This window comes from Leuresthes tenuis, unplaced genomic scaffold (assembly GCF_036924035.1).
Source record: "Leuresthes tenuis unplaced genomic scaffold, fLeuTen1.0.hap1 SCAF_9, whole genome shotgun sequence".
Taxonomy (NCBI): domain Eukaryota; kingdom Metazoa; phylum Chordata; class Actinopteri; order Atheriniformes; family Atherinopsidae; genus Leuresthes; species Leuresthes tenuis.
The window spans coordinates 3,842,325-3,860,514 of NW_027325363.1; the positions used below are offsets into that span (position 1 = coordinate 3,842,325).

An 18,190-nucleotide genomic window follows, 5' to 3' on the forward strand; every position below is an offset into this window, starting at 1 on the left:
CGTAGCAGTTCAGCAATAAAAGCTTTAAAATTTTAATGTTTGTCCAATTTTCGGCTTCCAGCATTGTTGGATGCTTACATTTGCCTTTCCAAATCGTAAGATGTTTGGCATTACACAAAACTGTTATAAATGTGATGTTCCACAACTGCAGGATGTTCAAAAACACTTATCAGGAGGCAGGAGGGGTTGTATGGTGGACTGTCACAACTTCACGATCAGTCCTAGTTGGAGGTTTGCATCACTTTTTCTTTACGCTGCCCTTACAAAAGATCCGTAAAAGTGAAACTTTGCCATCTCACAGTTTATGTGCCCCTTTATTATGAAGCTACCGTATCGTGTGTGTATGAATAAATGTTCCAATAGCAACTTGTTCTGCAAGAACGAGGCTGCAGGTTCAGTTAAATGTGTGGGGAAAGTCGTGATTCAATTTTATCCTGCAGCTCTAATGCAGGGTGATTGACTCCTCTGTACACAGCAGGTGTGCAGAAATCTACTACAATTAGATAAACTGAATGCCTATCTCTGGTGTTACTGAGATAACAGTTGCAAAAGGAGCATTGTACCAAATTGCCAAGTTGCTCTTGCCATGGTTACTGAGCATGTCAACAAATCAATCAGGACAGAAATCTTAAAAAATGACAGTGGAAGAGTTAAATATGAGTTTAATGTCACATATTTCTAGAGGAGTCACACTGAGCCTCAAGCTTTAAAGCCCTTAAAGGGACTGAGAAGCTGCAATTTATATGGGTTATATAGTACATAGTCATAGTATCCTGCAGGCTGGACAGTAGTTGATGAAAAGTTAATTTGCCACTAGGGAAACAGTGATAATACAGAAGTGTGCATGCTTTTCCTGAGGTTAATCCCTTAGCTTGGCAGCTGGCTAACTCTCAACCCACACTCTAAATCACATTTTTTATGAATGTTTAATTTAGCCAGTTTTAATCTGGAGTAGTTTGTCATTTTCACATTTGTGATAACCTCGCTGCTCTCAGCCTGACTGTCTGCCGGCTTTGGCTGCAGCCACGCTGACAGAGAAGGCTGTTTGTTTTCAGTGAAATTCAAAATATACTGAAACATACCCAGACGCATTTTAGTTTATAGAAGCAATTATTCTGCAGAGTTTGAGGTTTCCTCTTACTGGGTGCAAGTTTTCTTTTTTTGATAGAATTTATTTTACTGAATAAACACGTTGCAAATAGTTTGTTGTATCTGCTGGATGTAACATTCATGCGTTACGTTATGATATCAGAGCAAAACATGTGCATAATGCCATCAGATTTCAGTTCTCACAGTAATAAATATATACAAATAAAATCTTTTTAGGAATTCTATGATAAAATAAAGTTCAGAAATTCAAAATATATATTTAGTTTGTTGTTTTCTGGTGAAAAAGTGTGATAAACTGAGTCAGAACCATTATTCAAAGTTAAAACAAATGTTTGTTAATTCTGGAAAATACTTCATTTAAACACACATTATCATAGTGATCAACATTCACTGGTCTCGATGATTTGACTGTCTTCCTCCATGTGAAATATTTTGATCCCGCATGTGCTGGAGATCACAGAGAAACAAAGAATAGTTAAAGCTGCCCACGTTTCACTCGACACTATTAGCCAGAATAGAACTGACCGATTATATGTAAAGAGACATAACAGGAAGTGGCAGAGGAAGCAGCTACATCCTGGCAACATCTCAGATGAGCAAACAAGCCTTCAAGCATGCACACACACACGCACACACTTTTGTATTCAAACCAGTGTGGACAGTGGTTGACCTAATCGGCTCCCAACCCCAAAAATCTAAAAAGAAAAATCAAAATTTAGCCTCAGCTATGACTAATTGTTACCATAGCTAAAGAAATTAGGTCACAAACTTGAAACAAATCAGTAGAGAACTGACAGAATATCCTCACATTCAAAGTCTTTTAGCACAAATACACAGAATAGAGTCATTCCATGATAACAAATGTCATGACTTCAGAATGACTTGGGTATGAGTATGCTGCTCTAGCCCCGCCCACTTCTATGCCCGCCATGAAATGAGAAGCCAACACAAGCTACAGTGAGAAGATAGCCAGGGGCTACCGGGAGCTAGCATCTTTCGTTGCCCGGTATGAGAGAAACATGCTGAGATAAGACTTTGTATAAATCACGGTGAATAAATCCTCCTTCTGTCCCTCACCCTGCATGGATACACAAAACTCAGATGGGCTGCTGATGTACATTGATATAATCAAACATGGTGCTGGTTACTATGTGGAATTATACTCAGTTATATCACATGGGTATAATAGAATTATTTGACAGTAACAGCTTTGTATGGGCTGAGCTCTTTCAACAACATTTATTTAGTATTTCAGGCTCTATCTCTTCCTCCAGAAGATGTACTCCAGATATGTATAAGTCTCTACCAACGAGTTGTGTAAAAATTTATTTATAGGGTCGTTAAACTTGGGTTTAATTAACACCATCAGCCACATATGATGAGCCCACTTCTACAGGCTTGGGCAGATGCCATTACACAGCACAACATTATTTATCTAGAGCATTTATTCATTCATTTGTTTATTGATTATTTAATTCATTCATGTATTTATGCATGAATTCTTAAGTAATTTCTAACTGCGTTTGATAAAAGTACATAACCAGAATCCATCTCCTGTAACTTGCTAGCTTCTCATTTAGTTTTTTCCTCACAGCACGTGCAAAATAGCTGCACGGCTCAACCACATGATAGTCAGGACTGGTTCCTCCAATCTTCTGACCTCGTCTCTCTGAGACAGCTGATAGGGCTGATTCACAGCAGATTTACTCATTGATTGCTGATCTTATGGACATGTTAACATGGTTCGTCTTTCTTTTAAATGATCACGTCTGTCCTGCTCCTCCTCATGTGTTTACACTTTTGCATGTAAAAGGTTATTTTGGGCTGAATCCACCACTTGACAAATATAAGAGTGTGTCTTGGGTTTTTTGTGTTTGTAAAAATGAGTCACTGCATTTCTTTAAGCCATTGATCATTTTCAGCTTTCACTCTGAAACGTCTTCAGCTCTCCTATACAGTCTTTTTTTGTTGGTGTGCCTTTCTTAAGGCCTCTCTAATGTGAGTTGTGTGTGTGTGTGGGCATACTGTTGAGCATCCATTTGAGTTAAATCCTGTCTGAATGCATAAATCTTCACATATTCACCCACTTATCCTCCTACGGCCTTGACTCAACAGAAATATAGGCTGATATATTTGTGTGTCTCTCACATACACACAGACGCAGAGCCACGATGGAATAAGTATAGCAGGTCATCCTCAGAAATGAGAGTTTCTCTGCAGCCCATCATTACAAGTGCTGACACCTCTGCATCCAGATCTCAGCTGGAACATCATTCGTCACAAATGTCACTCTGAACAGTCACAGCGCAAAACACTATACAAATAAGACAGCTGGCAAAGGGAGGGGAGTCATGGTCAAGAATGGTATGAGTCATGGTATCAGCAATGCATAGGAGGAAAAATCAGTTTGGTCCAAGCAGATGAATCAAAAACAACATGAAGACTGAAGTTAGTGGTTGAAGAATAACTGGCTGGGGACACACTACTGGTAAAAAGACACAACCGTCTTCTGTTCCAGCTGCATGGAAAGTTCAAACAAAACTTAGTGGTACAAAGTGAACTTGTATATCTCCGATTGTGCTGCAAACGCTTCACGTGATAAGTAATGAAAACGTACTGCAAAGACATTGGTTGGTTGTAAGCAGAAGAAAACTAAAATGTCTTGTCATCTGCTATGATTTAAGGCAGCAACACAGGTGCTCAACTGAAAAGACACAAGTATCATACATCACATCCTGCAGCAGTATGCAAGAAGTTTATCATCTGCTCTGACTCACACACACACACACGCAGTTGAAACACCTCATTATTTCTTATCAGTTTTACTGTAACAAGCTCTGGTGAGGTGATCAGAGCCGAATGTGTCCAATACAGCTCGATGCGGGACACATTGCAGGGAAATATGGCGCTTTCATTGAAGTCATTAATTTTCCCTGCAGGGCATCAGGTCGAGGATGTGAGGGCTATGAAACGTGGACGGCTGCACAATCACTCAAGCATTAAATGAACAACCAGGATTAACTACCAGCAGTCTTTTCCTCGGCATCTCACCTTCAGGCCCCTGAATGTTTTTGTCATCCGTGTCCACTTTTTCTCTTTTTTTGACTCTTTTTCGACTCGTTACATGCATTGTTGTGAGCATTCACCTGTGTCATGGTGTTTGCAGCTAAACCCCTTAAATGGGTGTTTTGCCATTGGCTCAAACTATGGAAACTGACACAAAGGCTGCAGGATGTAACAGTTCAGTTGAATTCTTGGCGATTTGTCAAAGTAAAACGTGAGAATTTGATAAATTTACTATTGCTCTTTGGCTCCGCCTACTGGGATGTAACACTACTCAAATCTCTGTGTGACATGGCCCCTGCACATGCACAGCCATACACTTGAGCTTGTGTTTATGTTGAGGAGGCCACAAAGACGTCATCAAAACAAAACAAAACGCTGAGGTGCTGGGCAGCCCCCACGCAGTTTCCCACCCGCAAATGTAAATAACAAAAGTCAGTGTACTTCAAAATGAGTCAGAAGCACATAGTTTTAGGGTTCACAAACTTTTCAAGTATTACTTTAGACGCGGCTTTTACTAGAATTACACTAGGGGGAGACATCAAGGAAATGGTGTGTAAGACCGCTAAGGATTTATCTCATTAAGGGTTTGAGAAAAAACATGATTCACCTCAGAGTCACGATTCATAATCAGTTCACTGCTTTGTCCATTTCACTGTTTCTGTTCCAGCTGACGTACTGAAAGTTACTGCAGTTACAGCTCAACCTGGCCATTTGATCGAACCAGAGCTGTGAGTAAATGTCCAAGACATTCTGCTGCTTCTACCTGTCTCTGTAGGAGGTCATTGTACATGTAAGTGCAGCTGAATCCACTCCACAGCAAGTGTTCGTATAAAAAAAGATGGAACTGTGGAGCATGTGCAGAGCATCTTGGACCATTTGAGTGTAGTTGAATGTGTAAATGTAGAGTGATTCAATCCCCAGTCTCGCTATCTGGGTTCCATTTTTAAAAGCTCATTTTCATAGTGTCGTTAAAATGAACATGTTTACAGGAGTTTTAGAAGTCTGGTTTTGGTCTGACTAACAGTAATTTTGCTCGTGTCATGTAAACATGCTTCGTGTTGGGTCAGTGGCTGCTAAAATTAGGTCTCAAAATCTGTAGTTTAAAGGTTGTTCGGAGCATTGGTGAGCATCTATCATCCTTCCTTTTGTTGTGTCACTGCCTGTTTAGTGTAATTAATGAGCTGTAACAGTGTCATTTTTAGACACACAAAGCTTAAATGTTCAACAATAGCATAAATGTACAAAACAATGGCGTATTCAAAGCTGTTGTCCAGCCTGCTGGCACATAGAAGAAGGTGTTCATGCTCATGCATTACTGTAAAGATCAGAATACAGGTGCATTACAAATTAAGGGTCAGCTGATCTGACCAAGTAGATCTGATGGCTGATATAAATGCACTCTGTCCAGCAAGTTGCTAAGAGGACAGGAAGCTGCAAAGCAGGCAACACAAATGCAGAAAAATGTCACTGCTAACAGAACCTCCACAAGTGTCGTCTGGGTCTGTCCAGCCAGAATTCAGCAGTCTGTCACAACCTTATCAAACTCCCTGCAATGTCTGAACAGTACGATTTAAGTTGTCATAGTTACGACCTAAGAAATAGAAACGGACACGCTGACCGGCAGAACTTTGAAAATATGAAAAGAACTCGTAGCTGCAGCCAGAATACTGGTTTCAGTGTTCGAGTAATGTGTAGGACTGAAAGTTTTTTTTCTTTTATTGTGTCAGAGGTTTTATGCTTGAGCAGAGCAGCATGTTCTGTAAATATCACGTAGACAAAGACAAATCACACATAGCTGTGTAGTTAGATATCTGGGGAGGTGCACGTCAGGCTACATGAAAGCTACAATGTGGTCAACAACAGTGTAGGCAGTGGCTTGATTGGATGTTCAAGCATAAATTAAGCATTTGTGCATCAGAATACTGTAAACATCATTTAACTTTCAGCCCAGTAACCTGTCGAAAACACATTATATGTTGTTGTGCTACATTGTGGTTTGACTGTGGAACGTGAGGAAATAAGACAACATCTAATAAAGGCATGACATGGCAGGGTAATGTATAAGACATAAGTAGAGTGTTACAGTGTTGCTGGGATACAAAGGTGCAGGATGTGTGTGTGATTTAGCAAACTGCTTGATATAAAAACATAAATGACGCTCCATCAAACAGACACCAGAAGTAGAAGGAGCTGTTGTAGCACAGCATTGTAGGTCAGGCTTACAATGTTCGAATATGAAAAACACGAATTCCAATATGTAGGTTGTAAAATAGAGGCATTCAGTTCGCTCTGAGACAACAAATCATCCTGCATGAGACAGATTTTATTGGTGAATCACAAAAAATTGCATGAGATTCCCTCCTAATGATGGATTGAGTTTTGCACTTTAGTTGAATCGTATACTCTGCCCCTTCTAACTTCCTCAATTTTGCAACAAAAGCAGATCCCAGACCTTAGAAAACTATCAAAATGAACTACTTTAGACACCGTAACCTGTTCAAAAAGGTCAAACAGAGGTCAGAGGCTATGAAAGCCTGGAAAAGATACCTCATTGATTAACAAAACAGTCGAGACTGTACAAAGGATCAAAGCTCCCGTTATTGTGACCACTTCACCTTTTATGAAGATTCTTATCGGGCTCTTTGTTTCATTTGATGGCTTTGAGACTGTAAGCAGGCTGCTGATCAGCAGAGGGGCTCTGGATGTAAATAGAGCTTTTTTTTTTTTTGATTGAGTCGAAGCTTCCTGTATATAGAAACAGGAAGTGAGACACATGAAAGTACAGCTAAACTCTGAGTGTGTATTGTGCCTTGTAGTGATAAACGGTCTGTGGTGAGTTTCCCTGTCTGGCATTCCTTAGATATTTCTTCGTGACATTTCATGCGACAAACCAGTAGAGACAGAATTTTAGGCCATAACGAGATGGAGTTTTTATCTCCGCTGAAGCTCGGTCTGGCCTTTCTGCAGAGGACTTCTCAGATGTGAAGCAACCTGAGCTCCTGGAGAAAACCCCTGCAGGCACAGGGAAATATCCTCACCGAAAGGTTTGGACCAGAAGTAACCACTAAAGTACGGTGTTACTGACCGTCAACATAACCTCTGACAAATCAGCTGTGGGTTTCTTTGAGTCAGCTTTCATCAGACTGCAAATGCTGAGGATGAAACTTTTTATTTCTGTCTTTCCTTCTGCCCGTTTACAGGTTGAAAAATACTTGAATTTTGGATACAGAGCTTGAAACAGCTGTAACTGCTCTGCTTTTGTGGTTAATCTCATTTAATAGTTTGCTGTTGAGATAAAGAAGCGGAATAGAGATAAACTGTTGTGCTTTAAGCAGAACAGCTGTACACAGCCTCTGCAGAGGAGCAGCAACAGACACTGCCTCTGCCATCTTTGCACATTTAATCGAGAAGATAAAAGAGCACTTGGATCATCTCAAGTGAATAGTTGCTAGGTTTTATAGAGCAGTGATCACCCAGTGTGCTATCTATGTTGGTTTTGATGGTTCAAGATGAGTTGTAGGCAGATAATGGATGTCTTTTTTGTTTGTTTTTTAAGCAATGAAGGGCACTTATGTTTAGTGGACTTGTTTTGAATTGTATATATCTTGCTGAAAAAGGCTCAAAGACCCAATTGACTGCTCAGTAACAGTAACCTGATTTCATGTAGATAGATAGATATGGAGCCACTGTGTGAGTATATTCAGTTCATCACCACATTAAAGGGGAACTCTGGTATTTTTAAACCTGGACCTTATTTCTGGCATGAAATACGTTCATCTACTCACCGAGAACAGTTTGGCGAAAGTCGGTGTCCTTCAGAAGATATTTAGATAACTGGAGATCCATATAACGGAGTGAACGGGGCTTAGACGATGCAGCCTCTAAATAAGGCATTATCTGTCTTTATTTCACCAATACTTTAAGAAGAATGACTGAACGAACTTGTACTATAGCTCTGTTAGCTCATAGCTGCTGTGTTGTTGTTATTGGTGGCTATCGGGGGGCTTATAGAGGGCTTTCTACACACTCGTCTACTGGGATGACGTCATCGACGCTCGCCCCCCAATTTGAGAGTAAATAACAATATCATAGACAGCTGAAACTCGACCATATGTGATGCAGCGGAAGTTAAGCACAATGATGCGCTCATTTAGTGCAAGGCTGCCTGTTCACTGAGCCCTTTGGTTTCTTTTGATGGATGGTAAAGGGTTAAAAAAATCTATAGGCCCAACTTGCTGTCCTCTGCTTTTGTTTGTCACACACCTACACACACTCATGAACAGGTGAGACAGCCACATGATGACAGTGTGGCTCCTCGGGCCTCAGTCTCATGACTCAGCTCGGCAGCTGATGGCGGGCTGGAAGCTGTAATCATGTGGTGGCTCTCTGTTGCTGTTCTCTGCTGCTCTCAGCAGCATTGTCATCTTGTCTAACGTGCACTGTGGTGACAGACGCCATGTTCAGGCTGTGCCAGGACAACAACATACCCTGTCCCAAAAAGTATTTAAGTATTAAGTATTAAGTTAGTATTATATGTAGCCATTTAGATACTTACTGTTAACTCGATGTGAGAACGCTTACAGAAGTTAGTTTGTTGTCTTTCACAGATTATTTAATTCATTGCATGGCTCTATTTGTTATGTGGGGGTTCTGTGATTTCAGAACTGCTGTGGGGACATAATTTGATAAACTGTAAATGCACACCAGTCCCTTTTGCTACAGTTTTAAATGTGTAAAGCTGATAGAAATTATGGTGGAGTCTATCCCAGCGGTCATCGGGCGAGAGGCAGGGTGCACCCCTGACAGGTCGCCAGTCCATCACAGGGCCACACAGAGACAAACGAGACAAACAACCATGCTCGCTCCGAGGGAGGATTGAGAGACACCAATTAACCTAACATGCATGTTTATGGATGGTGGGAGGGAGAACCCACGCATACACGGGGAGAACATGCAAACTCCACACAGAAAGGCCCCAGCAGGGAGCTGAACCTGGAACCCTCTCGCTGTGAGGCGACGGTGCAAACATTGCTTAATATACAGTATTACGATTGGATAAACCAAACATAGGACTTTGGCACACAGGCCTTGCTAAGATTGATGTCCGACGTACATTATGAAGAAGTCTGTTATTATTTTATCTTCTTTTTGCTTCACTTATTTCTACATGCAGCTCTCAGCATTCAAACTCTAAAGGAAGAAGCTTGATAAACATCTATATTATTAAATTAAGTCTTATTCAGATGAGAGACTTGACAGATTGTAACTGCTAGAAATTATCCAGAGTAGACTGCATCACCTAGATATATCTAATTATCTTAAACATTCCTGAAGACAGATATCAGGAGTTTGTAGTCATATTTTTCCTCCTTATCTTTTCATCCATCTGTCAGTCTTTATGTCATGCCCGACCGACTGAATGAGTGATGGAGGTTACTGAGCGGCTCAGTGAAAGCCAACAGCAGAGAAAGGGGATTGCGTGGAGGTGTGGATCTGTGAGTCTTATGTGCTTTGGAGCGTAATGGCTGTGAATCGTCAGAGAATAAACCATTTCTTTGATGTACCACGTGGATTTATGACTCGTGCTGTCACTGACTTCTGTTAGTGCTTGACCACATCTGAAATATATAACCACACATATGTATGGTTTGAATGTTCAATGATGACAAAGACCACTTACTCATATTTAGAATATGTGAATAAGAGAAGTTGAATCTTGTCTGACATAATGAAGATTTAAATAACATGACTCACCAGATGTTTCCAGGCTGAGCTGATGAACAATAATCTCAAATGACTGACTGAAGTCTTCTGAGAAGGATGTAATATCACAGATGAAGCTTTTTCTGAAGAACCCCCTCAACTTTCCTCTTGTGGATGTCCACCGCACTTGTTGTTTTTCCTCCTTGAAGTTTGTTTCCAGTTAGGACAACTCCTTCTACTGAAATATAGTCACTAGCAATGTAGCCTATACCGCTACCTTCTGGTGACACTATACAGCCTATTTTACACAATTTTACTCTCTAATCCAAACCCAAACCAATCAATAGAAACGTGTCTGAATTACAGCTTTTTTTTTTTTTTAATCGCTTCAGGTTTGCTTGGTTAGTTAATGGAAACCTGGCTAGGTTGCTCTGTTGAAGAATAGTTGGCACATTTATAGGCTACTTGTTTAGGTTATTTTAATATGATTATTAAAGGAAAAGTGCATGACATTTACTGACATCTAGTGGCCGAGCTTGAGATAGCATCTGTCTGAAATGTCATCCACCCACTGTCTAGCAATAGATTGTACAGTATCTGTATTGGTAGGCTAAGTTATCTGTTGAGGAAAAAACAAGCAGCTTTGGCATCACTGAATAATTTTGTTCTTCTGCAAATTCTGAGTTGGAAAAGCCACACGAGTATTTATTCTTTTTTCTTCCGTGTTTCATGTTTTTGCTTCCTTGACGAGATCAACCTTTCAGCTGCTGCCTGTCCTTGTATCAGGTAATAAGTTTGAGCCTCCATTTTTCAAATGTGAAACTTCAAGCCTCTTATAAAACAGCCTCTACAACCACAGATTCCTCGGTACTCTTCTTCTATGTGCCTTTTGTGGTAGTGTTACAGCTGTTATACAGCAGGGTTCATTCTGAGGTTAAAAACAGGACAGTTTATTCGACATAATACACATAAACATAACAGATTGTTTTTTTGTTACACTGTTTAACTTTGAATAATTATTTTTACCGATTTCAGACAGCAAAGCTCAGATCTTTGTATTCTGAAGTCTTTTTTTCTAACTTCCACTTTTAGATGGGAACATGTCTCCTTACATAGCAATTTGGAGGTGAACGCCTCCTAGGAACAGTTGGTGTTTATCATTTCAAAATGCCCACTTTATGTTTAAGTTTGTGCGTTGATGAAGGAACACTGAATCTAATTCTGAACTCCCAGCAAACATCACATACAGGAGAGAGAAATGTTTTTCAGTGAACGTCTTTAAGGACGTTGTACTCCAATAACTGATTAAATGTTTCTAACTTTCTACATTTTTATTTGATGCATCAATGTGCAAACTTTAAATAGGGCGATAGATATCTTATAAGCATTCACACACACACTCCTCAGAGCCTGGCATGCAATGGTCACCCTGGTGGGGCCATTGCAGCTCAATATGACGCACAAAGTGCAGTGATGTCCTGCTGAGCTTTACAAATTTGGCACATGTGAGACTGCACAACAGACATGTTCTGGTCCCGGCTGATGACATACCCTGACTGCTGTGCTGTGATGACTCACCCCCTGCAGGGACATTAAAGTCAGATGCCATAGTGAGGCATTTTACTCCAAAGATATAACAAAAAACGATTACCTTGCAAGACACTGAGCCTTTCTAATAATACAGTCTGGTTTGCTGGTCCAGATAGACCCAGTCATCTTCATTGTAATCTGGTCTGAAGTCACCGTCTGTTGTGACTCACCTGTAAAAGGATTAGGCCTTTGATGGATTGTTGTAATAACAGTGACCCTGAGCAGCAGCCACACTGCTGGTGACAGCTATCTGTCAGCATTTCCTCCAACAGAGGGTTTAAAAGAGGCGGTGGGTAGATCATGGGACCTGCAGTGTGTAATCAGCACACTTTAGCTTTAAGATATTAAACTTTCAGCAGCTTTATTCCACATGAAGGATTACAGCTGAAGTATTCTAATCTGAACCTTATTTAAATCCCAAGAGTCTCATTACCATTGAAAACAGAAACTGAACTCCTTCAGGAAATCTCCAGGGTATTGTTGAGACAACATTTTCACTCTTTTGGTGTTTTGAGGTAACTATTTTCAAGGATTTTTGGGCTCTAGTGGCCTTTATTGTAAAGTTGCTTGACAGGAAGGGGCAGAGAACGAGGGCTTTTATCCAAAGCGACTTACAAATGAGGATGTAACATTACAGCTAACAATAAGCTACATGGAAGGAAACAGAAAAAGGAGTCAGACTCTGTCAGAGCTGACAGTGTAGAGATCGAGCTCAGGCATAGAGGAAAGTACAGGGTAAGAGCTGGGATAGGAGATAGACAGGGACGCCCCTGTTCTGGTGCGCTCGGTAGGTCATTCCACCATCGTGGAACGACACATGAAAAGAGTTTGGATTGTCTTAAGCGTGGTGTCGGCACTGCTGGATGACAACCCTTTGACGACCGGAGGGACCGAGTTGTGACATAAGCCTTTTGCAAGAGCATTCAAGTAGATGGGAGCCGTTCCATTTAGTACTTTGTTGGCTAACATCAGTGTCTTTGAATTGCTTGTAACTCCACAATCAAACCCCATCTAAACTACTGCATGTTTACTTCTGTTTTTCTTTGAAAACCGATAAAATGTTAGCCATTAGTTAGATGCAGTTAAACAATTCAATTCACATTGAGGTACAAATGATTTATTATGTTTTGTATATACTTGATGGTAACATGAGGACATCAGGTTGCTATACTGTGTACTGTAATAATGAAACATAGTAAGCGCTAATGGAACAGTGTTTGTGGCTCTGGTGGTTTTGTTTTTCTGCTTACAGCACAGTTTCTTGTACAGTGCCACACTTTCCAGTAGAATGCTAGAAGTACTCATGTCTTAAGACCATTTTGACCGTTTGTTTATACACTGAATATAGTGTGACTGTGTTCTTCATTAGTAGCAGGAATCACAGACCTTCAATTTGACACAAAAGCAATTTGGGCTTGGGTTGAAATAGATCACCTTTGTTGTCATGGGTCAACCATAAAGATTGTAAACCGTTTTAAAGTAAAATGGAAACAAAGAGTGATCTCCCCAGTACCTTTAACACATCCATCCTCCACAGCTTGCTCTCTTTGCAGATTTTGTGGCTCTATAATTACATCACCATAATTACAATGAAACTTGTAACAATGAGTTGTAGTGTGATACTTAGACAAACAACCCTGCTTAACAGTGAGCAGAGGACTTTAGGCATCATGTAGCTGCCGTCCTGCATCATCCGTGTAACATGAGCACTGATGTTACCGCCGCTGGACTGCTTCCAATGTGACACAGCAGATAGATCTGAGCACACCACAGATGTTGTGTTTATGCCAGCAAGCCGAACGGGCTATCGCTGTGACCATCACAGGAATATTGTATCTCTTTATCAGGCCTCCGGCGGGCTGTGTGTGAAGGGCAACAAGCAGAACCCACACACACTCGTGTTTGATGTGTTTGAGGAACTATGATGCGTGAAATCTTGTTTGAACAAGAAGGCTTCAGGGAGCAGCTTATTGCCTAATTCATGACTTTTTAAATCATTCTTTATCAACTGGCGTGCAATATGTGTACAAAACTATTCAAAGACAGTAAGATGTTCACACTTAGTTATTTTCTGTCAAAATCTGTTTTCCTTACTATCATGTGATACATTTACATTGCAAACATTTGTCTTTGCAACTTATGTTATGTTTATGCATTTAACAGACGCTTTTATCCAAAGCTTAGCTTAGCTCCTCGTTTGAATAGATGATTTTCTCTTTGTAAGCAGGTTTGTCAGGATACTTTACAAAAATAGCAGCTCTTAAACGAGCAGCCTGCAGCCTGATGGCGTCTCTTTCACACCACGATTTCTTTCATATTTGCAAATTTAATGTGACAGCAAAAACAGTTATCCTCCCCACATAAGAGCTCAGTTGTGTTTATTGGTGCATAAAGTTTTTTTTCTCCTTTCAGTTATAGCGCATAGGGGAATTACAGTAAAAAGTGAAGGCAATGCAGAATCCCACAAGCCCCGCAGGAAGAAAATAAGCTCAGCCATCTGGAGGCTGCTGAGCATGAATGAACAGACACTCCTTGATTCTGACTACTGGGGTACAGCTCGACTGTGATGTTTTGTTATTCTTCTTTATATTTTTGATCATCATTCTTTTGACTTTGTTTGTGGGACAAAGTGACATCACCAAATGTGACTAAATTAAAGAAAAAGCAAGAAAACTGATCAGCTGACCTGATTATAAATACATATCTTCCCCAGATCATTTAAAAAACATGGAGGTGAAATCTTAAGAGAACACACCTGCAGTATCCTTAAAACGCAGCTTTGCACGGGGAAACTGCATTCACTGAGATTCATATTCAGTTTTTGATTGATGCATTCAGATCTTTTGAGTGAGATGTGCCTCACTGAACATAACGTTGGATGCTTTTCATTTGACAAATATTGGCATGTAGATCTGTTTTATTTGTGTATCTTGTCAAGTATAATGAAAACTCTAGATTACCTTCTTGTTTACTGAGGATAGGACAGGAAAAAGCTGGTCTATCTCCATCTTCCTCTTCTCCCTCGTCAACATTCCTTTCCTCATTTCCCCCCTTTCCAACTCAGGGTGCTTATCTCTTTCCTGTCTCTTCTCCCCTGTGTTTCTTTGGGTGTTGATTTTTTTAAATTTAGTTTAAACTTTAACCCTTTAATGTCTGAAGTGAGAAAATGACAAGTGTAATGGAAAAGCATTTCTTTGTATTTCTTTCTCAATTTCTTGGGGCAATACGACTAATAATCTTTTAAACAAATGATTGAGGAATCACTTCTTTTTAAAATAATCTAAATGGGACCAAATAAATTACACAAATGATATAAACAAAATACTAACTCTTTGCATTAAAGGGTTAAGAGATGTATTATTAATTCAATTAATGCAATTCTCGTAACTTATTGATATTTTAATCTAATAAATATATCTTCAGAAAACTCAAAGCTCTCTAAAGGTCTAACTCTTACATTTGTCTTCACAAAGATAGAGATACATAGTCTTTACACACTAAAGAGACAGAGCAAACAAACACAGTTCGGGTTGACTCAGCCACAGTTTCTGCTCCGGCATTTGTTGCGTTCAAAAGTCCTCCACAAGCCCCTGGTCCTTTTCCCTCTCCTCTCCTCTCCTCTCCTCTCTCCCTGTGTTTATTGCTGCATGGTTTGCCAGGATGATGATGGGGCTTTTCCCACCACACTTATGGGAGCTGACACTGAACTGTCCTCCCTCCTGTTTACAACTCATTATGACAATCAGGCCCCTCCGGGGCGCCAGTCTCAAACTCAGAACCATGCGGACGGGAGATGCAGCCACAGTGTCGGCTCTGATGCTGTTGACCATCACGAGTGCAGCCTCTTGTTTATTGTATAAAAACCTGAGATGCATGATCGGTGGATGAGACCAAGTCATGAAAATGCTGCCTCTAAAGAGATAGTTGCTGATAAAACCTGAACACTGGAACCCAAAAGGCAAAAAGATTTATGATAGGACTGCTGTATCAGCACACGTTTCTAATAAACTGACTGTATATCACTCATTTGTGACAAAAAATACATTATTTTATTACTGTATTACATCAGTATTGGTTCCTGTTTTCAGGGGGATGATTAACATCCCATCTAGTCTGTAATCTTTACTGCCTTATCATATAGCCAAAATGGGAAATTCTGCTGACAAAGTATATAACAGTGTTTTCTTTTTGATAAAGATCAGTAAAAATAAAAAGCTTGTACCATCATCAAGATGATTTCCAATAAACTACAGCTGCTCCTGTTGGTTTTGTGCTTCAAAGATGTTACACAGATCTTATTACAGATAAAGCTCTTACCGTCTGAGATGTCCAGTGAGGGAGGGGAAGGGCAGAAGTTATTGTTGAATACAGCGAATAAGACAAACAAATCGATTTATGATGCACACACTATGACAGGGCCGTTTTTCATCATATAGACATGTTTGCCTTTGGTTTGATTGAAGTGTAAAATATTCATGTGGATGGATTCACAGAAAAAACACTGAACAACTGAACCTTGGCAAGGGGAACCCCAAAGACTTTGGGGAGATGAAGAAATTTGTAAATAAACTTCTGCATATTTAGGAACAAATTGTCTCAGTTTCACTGGAGCTGTATTTTCCAGAAACAGGGAGATGGAACGGAGTCTCAGGAGGTCTGAAATACATGCACATGCCCCATTACAAGGTTCAGTCTGTTGTAAGTTGAAACTTAACTTGAATCGTTCCTTATTTAATTTGGTTTATTTGCTTGAGTAAAAATAGCAGCAGATAAAACTCTGACCAACCTGATGACAGGTGCTGCTTAGGTTTCATCAGCCAGACCGACACAGTCAGTGAGGCATCGGATGCTAATGCTAATCGAATTCCTTGTCCAGGAGTGCTGGCTGTGTAGCCAGCACAACAGTTTTGGTGCCAGTCAGTGTTGGGACTGTATGGAAAATAGAAAAATGCATATATTTCATGTTTGGTCTTGCCGACTTAATTTGATTTGTTAATATACTTCGATTTATGCATATCAGGCCTGAAACACAATAAATAAAAAGTGAGGACAGTGAAGCACTGTGCACTTTGTAATGTTGTCATATAACACTTAGAGCAGTGAGGACACCAAAAAATAAAGTGTTTCAGGTGTTCTTCTGTCCTCGTTCTTCCTACCAATGACTTGAGGTGTGTAACAGTTCAGGGTCGTTGTTGTTTTTCATTTTGAAACTTTCCAACATTTTCTGTTGGATTCTGACTGCAGGAAGATCAGTCCAGTAACAGTTTGGAGCACATTGCCTTCATTTTATTCCAACAAAGACCTGGAATACTGATTTTTCTGAGCACAATGCATGTTTCCACTGTGTGATGGTCCATCCCATATGCCTCTGAACCCAAAGAAGTCGACGCTGCCTCTGGACAAGGTTCGAATGAGGCTTTTTTTCCACCTAACAGTAAAGTTTGAAGTGGCATTTATGAATGTAACTCTGACCTGACAAAGGTGGGAGGACAGTAATCCCTCGTCCATGTTGTTATATCAGCTGGTGATGAATGGCGGTTCTCGATGCAGTGCTGTCTCAGGAAACAAAGATCACAGTTGTCCAGCTTAACTGCTAAGGCCATTGCCCTATATGTATGGAAATCCCTCCAGAATGCTTGAATCATTTAATGATATTCTGGACTGTAAAGGGGAAAATATGTAAATCCCTTCCAATCTTTCTTTTAAGAACTTTGTTTTGAAACATTTAAACAATGATTTCCTCACATATTTGTTAACAGACCAGAGATCTTCTGCCCATCTTTGCTCCTTAAAGCTCAGCCTTTCATGGATGCTGCTTTTGGACCAAGTCATGATCGATTACAATCAGCTGTTTGAAAGTTATTTTTTACCTCATTGCAAAGCTTAATGGCCCATGCCCCAATATTTGGACGAATGTTCACAAATTAAATGAAGCTGACGAGAGAAAACATGAAATTTCTTGGCTTAGTGCTGTCTGCAAATAAGTTAAAATTAATGTAAGAGTTGTTTTTGTAACCAGTTTTAATTTTTTTATATTAATTTCACTGTTCTAACTTGTAATGAAAAACAAAAAAAATGAAGTAAATCTTTAAATTCACGTAAGTGGAAAATGGAAAACCAAAGAAAACAGAAAGTTACCCCATTAAATTAGCATTTTAAAGGGAAAAGCTCAACAATTTTCCAAAGCTTATTTGAGCTGAAAGACTGAATAAGGACTCATTTACTACTGCGTGTTAGCATTTTACTGGTTTGCCACTTACAGATAAGTAGTAATTTTCCTCTGTTTCTCTTTACAAATGTCATGGTCTGAGCTTGAGGACACATCATACCGGGTTTTAATTCCACTTATATTATTTGGTTTTCACACAACGGTGCCAGTGTCATTCTGACTAGCACATCATTGTACGTCAGGTTACGATCTTATGAGCCGATTAGCAGATATAGGTCGTAGCAGCAGACATCCTTAATGTCTGACATAGTCAGAAAACGAGCACAAGCTATCTCTGATTACAGAACGACACTGTTTAGGGACCACATCCAACTGAATCGCTACGATCTGTCTCATGATCATCATATTTCATCAGGACGGCCCAAAATCGGTCATAGAGTGGGTCTAACTGACCCTGGAACAACTCTAATACTTGTAATTGAACTTATATTCACACAGCACAAGACTTCTTACATGGTGAAGACATACTGTGCTGGAAGAGGAAGCTGACAT

The 18,190-nt window shown here is 40.0% G+C and overlaps 1 protein-coding gene across 1 annotated transcript in view; it reads left to right on the forward strand.

Moving 5' to 3' along the window:
• gpr4 (G protein-coupled receptor 4) overlaps window positions 1–18,190 on the forward strand; it is a 51,484-nt gene that overhangs the window by 15,102 nt on the left and 18,192 nt on the right. The gene's annotated exons all lie outside the window — the stretch shown is intronic.